The 15,379-nt window shown below is 36.3% G+C and overlaps 1 long non-coding RNA gene across 1 annotated transcript in view; it reads left to right on the top strand.

Moving 5' to 3' along the window:
* LOC116641280 overlaps positions 1-15,379 on the top strand; it is a 31,696-nt gene that overhangs the window by 9,449 nt on the left and 6,868 nt on the right. Inside the window, exon 2 of the long non-coding RNA XR_004301157.1 lies at positions 13,764-13,854. This is a non-coding gene — a long non-coding RNA (uncharacterized LOC116641280). The remainder of the gene's footprint in view (positions 1-13,763; positions 13,855-15,379) is intronic.

Here is a 15,379-nt window from a genome sequence, read left to right as displayed (position 1 = left end):
CAAATTCCCTCTAGACCTGAAGTCAGAGTGACTCACAATCACAGTTAAGTACAGAATATGCAAATGACAGTGCTTCTGAAACCCAGTCATGACACCAAAGAAAATGTACAATCACTGAAAATTATATTTTCACATAAATTTTCTAATATTTTTGTTTTAATTGTCAAAAGAGTTGATGCTTTTCTTTCAAAATGCTTATGCCTAGAAAAGATAAGTGTTTTAAAATCAAATTAAGTTTTAACAGAATAAGAAAATACCCAATGTTGGGGTGCCTGGGTGGCTCAGTTGGTTACGCGCCTGCCTTCGACTTAGGTCATGAACCCGGGGTCCTGGGATCGAGCCACATCATTCTCCTTGCTCAGCAGGGAGCCTGCTTCTCCCTCTCCCTTTGCCTGCCGCTCCCCCCTGCTCCTGCTCTCTCTCTCTGTCAAATAAATAAAATCTTTTTAAAAATATATCCAATGTATCTTATAAGCAGGTCCATCATTTCAATTTATAACATGGTTCATATACCAAAAGATTCACTCTTTTCTTCATAAAACTTAACAAAAGCGTTATATACATATTTAAAGAATGTGAGTGTACCTAAGAGAAGAAAAGATCCTTGATCTTTCTCTACTTACTGTTTACTGAAATTTAAATAACCCCAAAAGGCAAGTAATCTTTTGTTCTCCTCTGGTGTTATTATATAATAAAGCCTTTGTTGCTAACTTCATCACAAGCAGGACTTGAATGGTTTAAGAGCTTCCAAAACCCCTATAAATATAAATGCAGTCACATCAATCTGTGTAATTTAAAATGAGGATAATTTCTATTCTGCCTACCTCTGAGGGTTGTGATGAGGATCAGTGGAGATAAGGTGTAAGAAAGCTTTCTTCAAGCTCTAAAGCTTTCTGTAAGTGTGTGGGAATACGGTAAAAGGGTGACATTGTCATTTCTAAGTATTGTCAAACACTACTTATTAAATGCATGATTGCTTGTAACACTGTGTTACGTGTGAAGAGCTGGACTGAGACGGGCACCACCGTTGTGTTTGCAAGTTAAGATGATATAGTTTACTTCAGAAACCATGAACTCCCCATGGAATATAATGATTCTTTTCCCAATATCCAAAGGAATATTTGTTACTAATATGAATGGCTGGAAAAATATTTCCTTTGTTTTACTTATCACGTGGAACTAGGATTGTAGCTTTTGTCATGGACTAGTCAATTTAATAATATTTTTTAATTCAAAAAAACTCACTGCTATGCAACAAGTCTCATAGTAATTTTTCCCAAATGTTTCTAAATGCCTATGTTGTACTACAAAAATTATCTACCAATAGTTTTCATTTACTTGTATTTGGTTTTACACACTTCAACTAGAAATATTAGAAATTTGAGAATTCTGAACTATGTCCTAGGCCTGCACCAAAGTTTTAAGTCATATATGTGCAATGTTAAATATTATAATGAAAGTGCCTTAAGAAATATATATGCATATATATTTAGAAAGTGCCTTAAGAAATATATTATGGGTAGTAAGTATATGTGTAGTTATTATCTTGCTACTTAAATGTGCTTTCCACCTAATTTGTTTTATTACTTAAAATAGCAAAAACATTGCATTTTAAAATATTTTCAATTTTCTTCACCAGAGTGTTTTGGCATGTATGTGACCAAAGTAGTCTAAATGTAGAGGAATATTACAGCCATTTTCTTGCTACTTCTGACTTTTATGTTTTGCTTAGCATTTTTCCATATAAAGATATACTTATAGGAAGTATATTTTTAAAAATTTTCATCCTTAAGTAGGGATCTAACTAAGGACTAATTAGAAGGCATACATGATTTATAGTGACACAGTGATCACTGTGGTATAATCTTATATACGTGGATAATTATCTCTGAGTTTGGTAATAGATAAATATGGATATTCAGGAAAACTAAAACTACATCCTGAAGTAAATATATCTGAAACAACAAAAAAAGAGAAAAGACTGAGGAAATTAGAAACTTCATCTCCTCCTGAATTTACTCTCTACTTCTCTAGAATACGAGCATCTGCGGGGGGAGGAGAGGCAGAGGGAGAGAGAAAATCCTAAGCAGGCTCCATGCCCAGTGCATCAGAGCCCTACACAGGGCTTGATCTCACAACCCTGATACCACGGCCTGAGCCGAAATCAACAGTCAGACGCTTAACCAACTGAACCACCCCTAGAATAAGAGCATTTTTGAGGGATACTCCAGCCTTGACATTCCCTAATGGAATGATTCTACCTAGGCTTTGCCAGTGGATTTTGACAAGTCAAACAAAAAAATGCTGCTTTAGGAAATCACATCAGGACTTTCTGCTTTAAATTTAAAGTCTCTGGGGCGCCTGGGTGGCTCAGTTGGTTAAGGGTCCAACTCTTGATTTTGGCTCAGGTCATGATAGGGTCATGAAGTAGGGTTCCGCACTGGGCATGGAGCATACTTGAGATTCTCTCTCTCCCTTTTTTTCTCCCCTGCCCACCCACTCACACTCTAAATAAATAAATAAATAAATAAAACTTCAAGTCTCTGGATTGGTCATCTGCTGGCCACAGTCCTAATCACCATGAAGCACTTTAATTTTTGAATAACAAACAAGTGATATAGGGAAGAGAGAAATGGAAAAGGACTTAATGTATATGGAGTGTCTACTATATATTAGGTATCCTATTAATTGACTTATGTTAGATATTTTATTAAAAAAGAATGAGGCCCCCAAATTTCTGAGAGATAAAACACATACTACCAAGAAGTTACTTCACAGCTTAATATGGATACAAATATATATGTGACAGTGCTATTTAGTGAGTTCTTACCTAAGAAATTATGTATAATAAAAAAATGTCTGCAGTAATCAAGAAAATGTGGTACTGGAGATAGGACAAACACATGGATCAATGGAACAGAATCAAGAAACCAGAAATGGATCCATTAAGTATACTCAACTTATTTTTGACAAAGGTGCAAAAGCAATTCAATGGGGAAAGGACAGTCTTTTCAGTAAATGTTGTTGGAACAAATAAACATAAAATGTGGGAGGAGAAACTTGACCTTTATAATTCTTACTTTTTATAAAACTATTAACTCAAAATGGATCATAGATCTAAATGTAAAATGAAAAGCTAAAAAAACTTTTATTTATGACCTCCAATTAGACCAAGAGTTCTGAAATATGACAACAAAAACAAGGGAAAAAATCAATAACTTGACTTCATAAAAATTTAAAACTTTTGCTCTGTGAAAGACTGTGTTAAAAAGATGAAAGACAAACCATTGACTGGGCAAAAATGTTTCCAAATCGCATATCTGACAAATGACTTGTAAGCCAAATATATAAAGAACTCTCTAAACTCAACATTAAGAAAACAAACAATCCAATTAAGAAATGGGCAAAAGACTTGAATTCACCAAAGAGGATATGCAGATGGAAAAATAAGCACATGAAAAGATTTTCAAAATCACCAGGCATTAGGGAAATGCAAATGAAAGCCACAATGAGCTACTCTTACACACCTATCAGAATGACTAAAATGAAGGATACGGATAATACCAAGTGCTACCATGGATGTGAAGCTACTAGATCTCTCATACATTGCTGGGGTGTGGATGTAAAATAGTACAACTACTCTGGAAAACAGTTGGGCAGATTCTTATAAAGTTAAACATTCACTTAATGACAGACACAACCCAGCAACTGCACTTTGGGGTATTTGTCATAGAGAAATGAAAACTAAGTCCACATAAGAATCTGTATGTAAATGTTTATAGCAGTTTTATTTGAACAGCCTGAAGCTGGAAAAAACCCGAATGTCTGTCTATGGGTGAATAGATACAAAACTGTCCGTTGTATGAAATAAAAAAGGAACAAACTATTAATACATGAAACAACATAGATGGATCTCAAGGGCATTATGCTGAGTGAAGGAAGCCAGTCTCAGAAGGTTACATACTGTAGGATTCTATTTAACATTCAATGACAAAGTCATAGTGATGAAGAACAGATGAATGTTGGCCACAGGTTAGGATTAGAAAGAGGGTGTGATGAAAAAGGGTAAGCTTGAGGGGCTTCTTTATGGTGACAGAACACTATCCAATTATTGTTAAATGTGGTTATATGAATCTATGCATATGATAAAATTTCATAGGACTACATACACGCATAAACATAAAAGAGTGCATGTAAAAGCTGGTGAACTCTGAACAAGTTGTGTAATTTAGTTAATAACATTATACCAGTGACAATTTCCTGGTTTGTTAAATAAGTATGGTTACTTAAGATGTTATTGGAGAAAGCAGGGTGCTGTTTGCAAAGAAAATCTTTGTACTATTTTTGCAACTTCTTGTGAGTCTTACATTATTTCAAAATAAAAAGTTTTTAAAAATTAATGTAAGATGCACCTGGAATGTAAATTTACTTCCACCTGCAACTTCAAGTCTGTATGAATATCTATACTGGCTAAAAAGAAGAAAAACCTTGACACATCTAAAATATTCAAATCTATATGACAACAGATATGTAAAAAGCCTAGATTTCTGAGTGATTTCTCTAGTAATAAAGTATTCTAGAAATAATGTTTATAAAACTGGGAAAATAATGATTTATGGGCCTGGCAAGAGCTTTGGAAATGAAAAAAAGAAGGAGTAAGGAGATTTGAAGCTAACACCAGGGGCTACCATTGGAGATAAATTTAGGGAAATTAAACACAGGATAATTGGAGTTATCAGAAAAAGTTCAGTGATAAGCTTACCTAGCATTGAGGTTGTTAGTGATGTTAAGACAAAGGTTACAATCTTGACTTCAAATTGTTGTTTCTGTTACTTACTGTCATTTTAAGCTAACGATTTAACCACTTTGGAATTTAAAGTTCTGCAAATAGGCAAAAGACTTGAACAGAAAATTCACCAAAGAGGATATGCAGATGGAAAACAAGCACATACATTTTCATGTGCTTATTTGGAAATTCTTGGAAATTTTCTTACCTAGTTCATAAAGTGATAAAGTTTATAAGTTATGCCAACATTTGTCTCTAAAACTGTCTCTCAAAATTCAAGGAGTTCTTTTGCAGTTGGAAGTATTCTGTGATCATTGTAGGGTCTTCATTCATGTGATGTTGTTTACAAATATCTTACCATCTTGGAAATATAATTGGCCTTGGCCCACAGTTTCAAATGATTCTTTTATCTAAAGAGGGCAAATTTCTCCAAAGTTACAATAGGAAAGGTTACAATCTCTCTAGACAACTTTTTTCCTGAAGAGAATTTGCTAACATTTTACATCCTTCCTCTAAGTTAAAGATTATAATTTGCAACATCAGAAAATTGGGTATTTGTGATATGGAAGACAAGCATCAGTCCTTGGATGAATATCCAACGCACCAGATTATAGACACTGATGCAGCCACCATTGCAGCAAATGGACTGCAACTACATATTTTGAATTATTGAAGCAGTGGCTTGAAACTATTCAGTAGATCAGATATATTGCCTTCCTTCCGGAGATTGATGAGAATCCAGTTCTGCTCGCTACGCTCCAGCGCAGAGGACTGGAGGGCATTTAGCACACTGAGAAAGGTCAAAGTAAGACTGTTTTGGTTTCTGAACCTAAAAATTCCAAATTCTTTGCTTCCCATTAAAATGAATGAAGAAAAGCTATGTTTTGATGGGTAACATCCCAAAGACTTGCTTGAGGCATAAAGGAAAGAAACTACCATGGTTAAGACCAGGAAATGCTTATTTGCCACCTTCTAGAGCATATAAAGGAGGACAGTCCTGCTCACTATCTCGTTCCTGAAACATTATCATCTCAAAAGTTATATGCAGCTTAAATAATGGAGTTTCCAACATGGAAAATACATTACTAGGGGGGAAAAGAGAGAGAGGCAAACCAAGAAGCCAACTCTTAATTATAGAGAACAAACTGATGGCTACCGGAGGGGAGAGGAGTGGGGGATGGGTGAAATATGGGATGGGGATTAAGGAGGGCACTTGTTGTGATGAGCACAGGGTGATGCATCTAAGTGTTGAATCACTATACTGTGCACCTGAAACTAATATTACACTGTACATTAACTAACTGGAATTTAATAAAATCTTTTTAACATACTTTGTTTTAAATGTATTTGACAGAGAGAGAGAGAGAGAGAGAGAGAGAGACCACACCAGCAGGCAGAGTAGCAGGTAGAGGGAGAGGGAGAAACAGGCTTCCCGCTGAGCAGGGAGCCCGATGCAGGGGCTCGATCCCAGGATCCCGGGATCATGACCTGAGCCAAAGGCAGTTGCTTAACCAACTGAGCCACCCAGGCGCCCCTGGAATTTAATAAAACCTTAAAAAAAAGAAAATACATTACTATATTTGGCTCTTCTTTTTGGCAGATATTCCAGGAACAAAACAGCAAAGTAATTTTGCAATTCAAATTGATTGCGAAATGGATTTTTCATACAAAAGCTGCAGTCAGATTTCACTGTAGGGAAAAGTTTAAAAGTTTAGGAAAAGCACTAGTTATGCAGAATATTAGATTTCTGAGAAAACACTTGCACTAGTGACCAAAGATAGTTAACTCTTGAGTTCAACTCTTTGGCTAAATCAAAACAGCTTCACATTGTATGACATGTTTTAGGACGTGTTGAATACCCTCAGTCAACCATGTTCAATGGAAATGTTAAAAGGAAACAATTGCTCATTGAGCTGAAATAGTGGGGATTTTATACGATGAAGGTTTTTTCCCTGCTTATGTTCTTCTTGTTAGCATGTCAGATTGATCAGAACTAGAATTCTATCAGTCTCTTCCACAATTTCCCCCCTCCTCTGACTCTCTCTAGCATCATAGATCACAAAGAGCTTGACACATCTATTGATAAATTCTGGAAGAAGGAAATGTGATAAGTAATGTGCATGGACACACACGCACACATACACACACACAGTTTCTTCTCTTTGAGTTTATTTCTGAAATTTTTTCTACTATTCTTAGCCAAATTAAATAATAAGGCTCAAAATAAATCTTCCTTTGAGACCCCAAGGTTGGTAATCTCCTGGAGAAAAGAAGAGCACTATTTGTTATTTAGAATGCCCATGGTAACAAAAAGGGATTCATACATCCATCAATTAGGTTTCTATTCCACCCTTTTTATTAACATTTGACATATGTATATGAATACATGTAACATTAACTATTTGAGACACAAATTGAATTGAACAGTTACTAACCTACCCCCAACTGAAGAAAATTGCCAAAAGTGTTGTATCTATCTGTGTGTCTTTTCCCCATATCACTTCTTCACCTCCCTATGCCCCAAGAGGTACCAACTATTATGAAATTTGTGTTTATCCTTGTTTCCCCATGTCCCCTAGTTTTATCGCAAACATATTTAGGTCTAAACAATACACTGTTTGATCTCTTGGTTTGAAGATTGTAAAAACAGTAACCTACTGTACACATTCTTCTATGATTTTCCTTGTTTAAGCAACATTTTATTTCATTCATGTTGTTGCATACAATTGCAGATCATTCATTTTCACTGCTGCATGAAATCACATTATGTGAGTATTCTACAATTTGATGATCCATGATCCTGTCAACAGACATTTGGAGCATTCTAACTGCTACCCAGTTATCCAAGCCCTTATCATCACCCATTTCAGGTTGGGTAATACTGACTATCAATAAGCTAAAAAGCTTCTTCAGTTGGAACAGGATTAGCACCATGATAAATTACGGCCTCTTGTAAGGAATAACCCGAGCAGGCTCTTTAGATCTTTCTGATCATGGGATGCTTAGCCCTAAAGTAAGTCATACGACTGATTCTAATATTCATTCCTTCCCTTTATGGTACACAGGTTTTATAATACTATATTCTGCTTCATGTTTACTTTGAATAAACATGGTCTGAGAAACATTTTCCATAATGCAAAGAGCTTGTGCTTTGGATTCAGTCACATTTGGACTGAAATCCCGATTCTGTCACTTTCTAGCTATGAGAGCTTGAATAATTTATTTAACTTCCCCAAGCCTCAGTTTCTCTTTCAATAAAATGGAAACAATAATACATATTCATAAGATTGATATCATTATTAAATAAGGTAATATATTCATGCCTAGCATAATGTCTAGCATATAGAAGGCACTTAATAAATGTGTAGGGAATAAAGGACTGAAGAATGAGTAGCATTCTACACTTCTACCATGTAGAAGTGGTGAACAAGGGGGCAACAGAGATAGCTGCAGAGCACAGAAGGTAACAAAGCTGTGTGAACCAGGTGTGAGAAAACACTTAGTGGTGGGTCCCGTTCGAAGGAGGGAACACATGCCCCTTATTCACAGGGCTGCCACACACACACAAGCGGTATTCTCTGGTATTGTGCAACATGGCAGCCTTGTTTTAAGACATTTATATTCTTTTTTTTTTTTTTTTTAATATAATATGCTGGTCAAACAAAACCTATCTGCACATGATTGGCCTGGACGATAATTATTCAATCCCTGATGTATAGATCTCTCATCCAGGGTTGGAGGAATGATCAAATAGGTGGCAAAACCCAAGCTAATATCTTCTGTGTGCTTACTATATGTCATGTATCTTTTGGGATGAGACAAGAGGAAAGTGCTGTTGAAAACATCTCGTCCCTTTGCCCAAGAACCTAAAATTAGCACCTTCTGTCTTGTGACACAGTCTCCTGGCACTGTCCACTTGCTTGGGGAGTTTCTCTTTGTCTAGGCCTTGTGGAGTCAGCCCAGGCCAAAGTGCTTCAAACACCTAACATACCCTTCAAAACTGCAAAGTACATATACTTATAAGACGAAATAAGCTCGTCAGCTTCTCCACAGCAAGGATACACTGGATGTTCATGTCCACCTCCCTCAGCCCTCCTATCCTCCAGCCGCGTTCTAGTATTTCCTATTTCTGTCATCTTTTCTTCAAAGCCCTACTCCCTAAAGCTAAGATGTTCTGGGCAGTCCATCTCCAATCCCCTTTATTCACCTCCTCCTGGGAACAACTCTAAGGAAACAATCATTTTGCTTGACTAAGTGTTGTAGTTCAAGTTCTTAGTTTGTATTATACATATTATCTACAGCATTAGTGCTGTGAAACCTTTCTCTCCCTCCCATTATTAATTCAAGTAAGTTACAGTCAACCATACAAAATTTAAAACATAGCTGAGTATATTTCAAGGCCAAGATCTACTGAAAAAATAGTGGCTACATCTACCAAATTCTGACTTGTAAAGTACATATTGAACTTGAAAAGTGTTCGTCATTCTGGCCTCATTCCACCCTTTTGAAAACCTGGTCTTTTATACAGTGCCCACTATTGCTGCCGGGTGATTAACCTAGGTTTGTCATCAATCTGACCTGCTTGCCTTGCATGCCTTCATGATTTCATTTTATTTTGCCTAACCTTACCATATATTGCCTGGCAATTTCAAATAACATCCCTGACAACTCTCTTTTTGTCACTATGTCAGAGATCTCTGAAACACCGAACAGGTATAGACTGACCTGCCCATTCTGTAGCATTCTTATGACCAGATTAGTAGAAAAAAATAATTAATATACAAATTAAACATTATATGATAGATTACATGTACAGGTTGCAAAATTCCAACCTTTAGGACACGCTGGTTTCATTCATAATGACTGGGAAGTGAAGAGTTCTGATCTGGCTTTCCCACTCGCCTCTGTTGCATGCCTTGTGATGGAGTACTCCTGATTCTTCCTTCTCTGGCTCCGTGTATGTCAGCATCACCTCAGGTCTTTCCAGAACCATAAGCAACCTTCTGGCCTATCATTTATTCTCAGTTCTGCGCTCCATTCTCCTGACTACTATGATATCCACAAGGAATCATTCTTCTGAGGAGGAGCTAAGGTAAAACTCATTTCCTTTCTGACAACGAGTATGTTAGTGTCATTCCTCTTTTGTGTTGCTAGTATGTCAGCTGCTCACTCTAGCGGCATGCTTCAATAGGAAGAGTTTGCCTTCTCGTTTTTATGCCCTTGGGAAACTCCCCCACTGGAGAGCAGGAGGGCAAAAGCCATCCACTGCCTGGTTAAATCTGGACCAGAATGCGTTCAGCTAAAATGGAAAGGAAATATTACTAATACTGGCTTAAGCAAACAGAGGTTGTTTTTTGTTTGTTTGTTTTTCTCTTATATAACCACAAATTTAGAGGCAGGAAGTGTACTGCAGCTATTTTACAATGCTATTACAGACTAAGGCTCACTTAAGCTATCTTTCTGGTCTGTGTGCTAAGCATGTAGTTTTTGTCCTCATACTTACAAAATGGCTACTGCACCTCCATACATCACATCTGTGTTCAAGGCAGGAAGAAAGCAGAGAGTCATTTGCCATTTTATCAGACTTTGTCCTCTGGACTTCCTGGACCCAAGCAGTCTCTGTTTATGTTATCATTGACCAAAATCTTGTCTTATAGCCAATCCAGCCTACAATCATGGCTCAGAAATCAAGTGTTTCAACTTTCCAGCCCTTAGAGTAGAAGAAGACACAAATTTTACAAACATATTACTCCTTCCATTGAAGGGTAAATCAGAGAATTTTTCTTAAAGTTTAAGGAAATTGTATTCATGACATATATATTTCTCTATGTATATCTGTTACATTTTATTATGATTTTGGTGAGGGTGCTTAAGGCACTACATAAGTCACTCTCAAATGATAGACATTTTGCAAAATATCTAATATCTTAAACATGATACTGCAGGGCCAAAGTATGTGAAATAAATAGGGGAAGATAACAGGGGAGGGGACATTACAAAAAGAAGCACATTAAGAAATGGAAGAGGAGAGAAAACTGAATTAAATATTGTAACAGTAAGTGAACAACCACCCTAAGTGCTTGTTTCTCAAAATCAAAGTCAACACTTGCACTCAATCTCATCTTCCCAGGGTGTTGAGGAGGATGCTGCAGGAGAGAAAAATTCCAGATGCTTCAGTGCCTTCACAAAAACACACATATAATCATTTTCAAATACAGAAAAGATTATTGATTTTATTATGCTACAAAAAATATTAGACCACAGGCTTTAAAAATGTTGTTTCTATCTGAGGAATTCAAAACAATTAGTAGCCTTTAAAAGGTACCTAGAAGAAATTTGCTAACAATACACTATAATATAGGGTAAAATTATAGTGAATCAAAGATCCTTTTCTCATTTTCTTTTTTCCTCTCCATCCTTTCTTTTATAGTCTCTCTTTTCCTTCCTCTCTTTTCCCTACACACACATGCATGAACACACACAAATTTATCCAAATAATATTGTATTTCCCTAAAGTGTTTTAATAAAATACACATTTAATAACAAATATGCATATTTGTAAATAAAAGTAACTTATTAGAACATTAAAACATATGGTTTAATTTAAGAAAACAAATGTTTCAAATTGTTCCCTTTGGTTGTCACATTTTTTTTTTAATTAGGCAAGATAGGATGGCAATAACATTTTCTATTGTCTGGTCTACTCCTTTATCCTTGCTTATACCCTTGTGTATAAAAATGCAGATACAGTTTGCCACACATTTATTATGGAGCCTGAAAATAGTTGCAAAAAATGTTATTTACCTTTAGGATATATGTCTCCAACATCTCACTATGATAATAATAATTTTCATTTTCAATAACACCTCAAAATCTACTTTTAATATTTGTATATATATCTTGATTCCACAATTGTGAATATGTCTGTGACCATATTGTAATTAATACATCAAATAGAGATCTCATGAATAGTACTTAATGTTTTATCACAGCAGGATAAATAGTTGCATTTTAAATTCATTAATTCATTTAACATAATCTTGGGGGGACCTGCTCTGTACCAAATATCATGATCGCTTCTTTTCTTCTCTGTAGCCTGTAGTTAAAGACTGGAGACTAAGCCTGGGTCGATCTTCTTCTCTACTCAGTTGCTAGCATCTAACTTAGTGTCTGGCACGTAGTAAGTGTTGAATAAACATGTGTGGAATGCATAAATAGACATTCATCTTAAAAGTCTGTTTCTGTTTTCTGGTCCACTTCTTAGTCATTGTGAATCTAAACTTTTCTTTCCAAAAGAAGAATCCTTTTCCTTGTAGCAGAAGTTCAGGCTTGAATGGTGGTTCCATTTGTTTCCCAGCCATCGACACACGTGCCAAATGGCCTGAAGCAGTACACGAGTGAATTCCGAAAGCGTCTCTCTTGCTCTTCCCACTCACCATTACCTGAATTCAGATTACCAGCCAGGACCTTCTTGAGTGTCTTCTCAGAGGCATCCTGTTGTGAAAATCAAGCGCTTTTAAATAAAAGCGTCATTGAGTCACCCAAAAGACTGTCCAACCAAAATGATCCTCCCCGCAGAGGGCAAAACTTCTGTGAACATCCGTTTTGGGTTCCCTTTCTTAAAAAGTATAAATTAGATTTCAACAATCTTAAAATAAATAGTGTTACCAGATTGCTTTCATTTCTGAGAGAAAATTCTCTGGGCACGTTGTGACTATTGGGATTTTTCTACATAGGTCTCAGGGATTCTAGAACCATCTTGTACATTTAACGGTAATTATGAAGCAGCTAGGGTATGAATTATCTCTCATCAAAAATCATTCCAGGTCAATGAACTTCTAAATAGTTCCTGGAGCTACCTGCTCCCTCATGCAATTAAATAGGAAACCATATATTTAGACACCTACAAATGTTCTCAGAAGCTGTGAATTCTAATCCTGTTCTGTCACTAAATTGCCTTGTAATCCTGTGTTGCTTTTCTACTCCATGTTTTTTCCCCACTATAAAAATGAGTATGAACATAAAACTTTTCTCTCGAGGACATTGTGAGGTATAATTAATTAATGTATGTAGCACATTCTGGGAAACTCAGAGGAGAGATATATTGTATAAGTATAGAGTATTACACAAAAATCTCTCAACTGACTTAATTATACAACAATGTACATTTTCAATATGGATATTTTGTCACTATATTTTCTGTGCCAATATTATAATTTAAAATAATTATAGTAGCTTTACTTTTCAAAAAAAGACATCTTTTTCTTAGAATACCAAATGCCACTAGTCTTTTAGCTATGGTTACAATGATACCCTTAGTAAATTTCTATTAGGAGCCAAAAGTCAAATATAAGAAATTCAATAAGAGTGAAGAAAATGACCGCCACAGTTGGCCTGGGTTATGGATGTTTCCAATGACATGCTGAAACCATTAGTGATGCATTAGTGTTCTAAAGATGGCCTTACCATGGTTCCACACAGAGAGCCAAATTTGAATTTAAAGCAAAACTTGATTAAATAGTGTCTATGGAGCAAAAGGCAACAATGTTAAGGGGTGGGAAAAACTCTGAATGTCACAATGACAACCCCAAATTTTCTTTTGTTTGTTCCACCAAATTGAAAGCAATAACAACCTATCATCCACCTATTATGCATTAAGTCCCATAACTTGTCAGCTGCTGGAATACTTGCCCGACCACTTAAATATTTCCAATATATGCCAGCAAGCAATGACAAATTCCCCCAAAGTGTAGGATTTATGATCTTAGAATCTACTTCCTTTTCTTATTGAATCCCCCATATATATATTTGACAAATATATATATATTCAACAAATATATTTAAAACCCTCCTTTCCAGTAACAGAATTATTTGACCTTATCATGCCTGTCATCTGTTATTCTCAAATTACTTTACTAATAATCATAATCTGTGAAATTTGTCTGTAATGTGGGTATTACTACTTCTGTTTCAGCAGCATGTCCCTGACGCTGGTCCTGTCTATTACTGCCAAGATGTCTGGTTAGAGGAATTAGGAGTGGAACTGGAGACCAGAGCCAGATTGCAAGGTGGGTGGCTGGTGGTTCTGCTGCTTTTTTGTGCTGTACATGTTAAAAAAACTTGTAGCTATGGTTCCTCACAGGCATCAGTTTCAAAGTCTGACTCCCTAGCAGAACAACAGTGCTATGAAGCCCGGCACAGCAGTGGCAGGCCCAGGACAAAAACACTGCCCTGATCCACATCTGTTCGAAGCTCTGGCAGCCTGCCTTGATTCACTGCTCCTTGCTTGTGTTTCAGTTCCTCCCTCCCAAGAAGCCAGCAGAAGACCAGAATGACCACCCACTTTTTCTGAGATGGTCAAATGGAACTCATAATAATCTTAGAACATTGGCATCTGGAGTAGTATGTCTTGCTTATCTGTTTCCTACTTTTTTGTGATCGTAACACTACGTAAAAATAAAGTTGCAAGGATAATAAATGTATAAGGGGAGGCACTGGATGGTCGAGTGATCCCCATAAAACAACTTAATAAAGATTTGTCATTTCAAATATTGTATAATACACACCTTCTTCAGTTTTCTTGTGGTTGTTAAACCTCTGATCCTCAACACCTAAGAATTATGAGTTTATTACCTACCTATTGATTAGTATTTGTGGCTAATGCCTGAGTAACACTATCACCCTTAAATTTGTTTTAATTAATTGCCAACCTGCTTGGCTATTTCTTACAAACTTTCACTAACCATTTATGCAGATAGGGAAATGTGAGTCTTCTATGGAGATGGAAATTCTTCAGATTTGTAAAGATGTTGAGTGTCATAAGCATATTCAGAGGTTCCCAAATAAATATTAGACCTGGAGTGCAGTCTTTTTTTAATCAAAATGTGAAAGATTCTGGAGTAATTGACATTATTCAAATTATCAAAAAAAGCTCTTGAGCTCACAATTTTTTATCCATTGTATCCTTTCCTGAATTCCACGTAGTAAAGTGAAAAGATCCATATCAGCACTGGAAGTGATTAAAAATCCTGTTTGCGGATTGGACATTTCAATAAATTTCAGGAAAAAAACATGGATGAGCTCATATTCAGAGCGCTAACCACATAACACCTTTGCAAAAATTAGGGAAGGACACCTCCTGAGGGGATAGAGCCCTGAAGGCACATTCACATCTCTCTAAATGTTGAAGAGCTCCAACCGTTCAGTTCTTGATCTCTCCTCTCTCCACCCTTACTCATTAGAAATTTCTCTTGCCTTTAAATAGCATCTTAATACTGACAGCCAGATTTGTATTTCAGCCCCATTTGCCTGCCTTAACTCTTGATTCATGTATCTGTTGTCCACTCAGCATACCTACCTTGATATCCAATCGGTCTATCAAAGTGAAGATGGCCGAAAAATAACTCTCGGTTCCCTTACCCTCATGCAAACTTGATCTTTCCTAAGTCTTTCCCATTCCAATTAATAATACTACACTTCATGTGTATATTTAGCCCAAATTCCTAGAAATCGCCCTCAATTCTTTTCTCATGTCCTACTGCAACCTTGAAGCATGTTCTGTGAGCTCTATATTTACTTTATTTTTATTTATTT

This window comes from Phoca vitulina, unplaced genomic scaffold (genome assembly GCF_004348235.1).
Source record: "Phoca vitulina isolate PV1807 unplaced genomic scaffold, GSC_HSeal_1.0 scaffold2, whole genome shotgun sequence".
In the NCBI taxonomy this organism is placed as follows: Eukaryota; Metazoa; Chordata; class Mammalia; order Carnivora; family Phocidae; genus Phoca; species Phoca vitulina.
The sequence above is the reverse complement of the archived record's forward strand: the minus strand, read 5'-3'. Positions and strand labels throughout refer to the sequence as shown.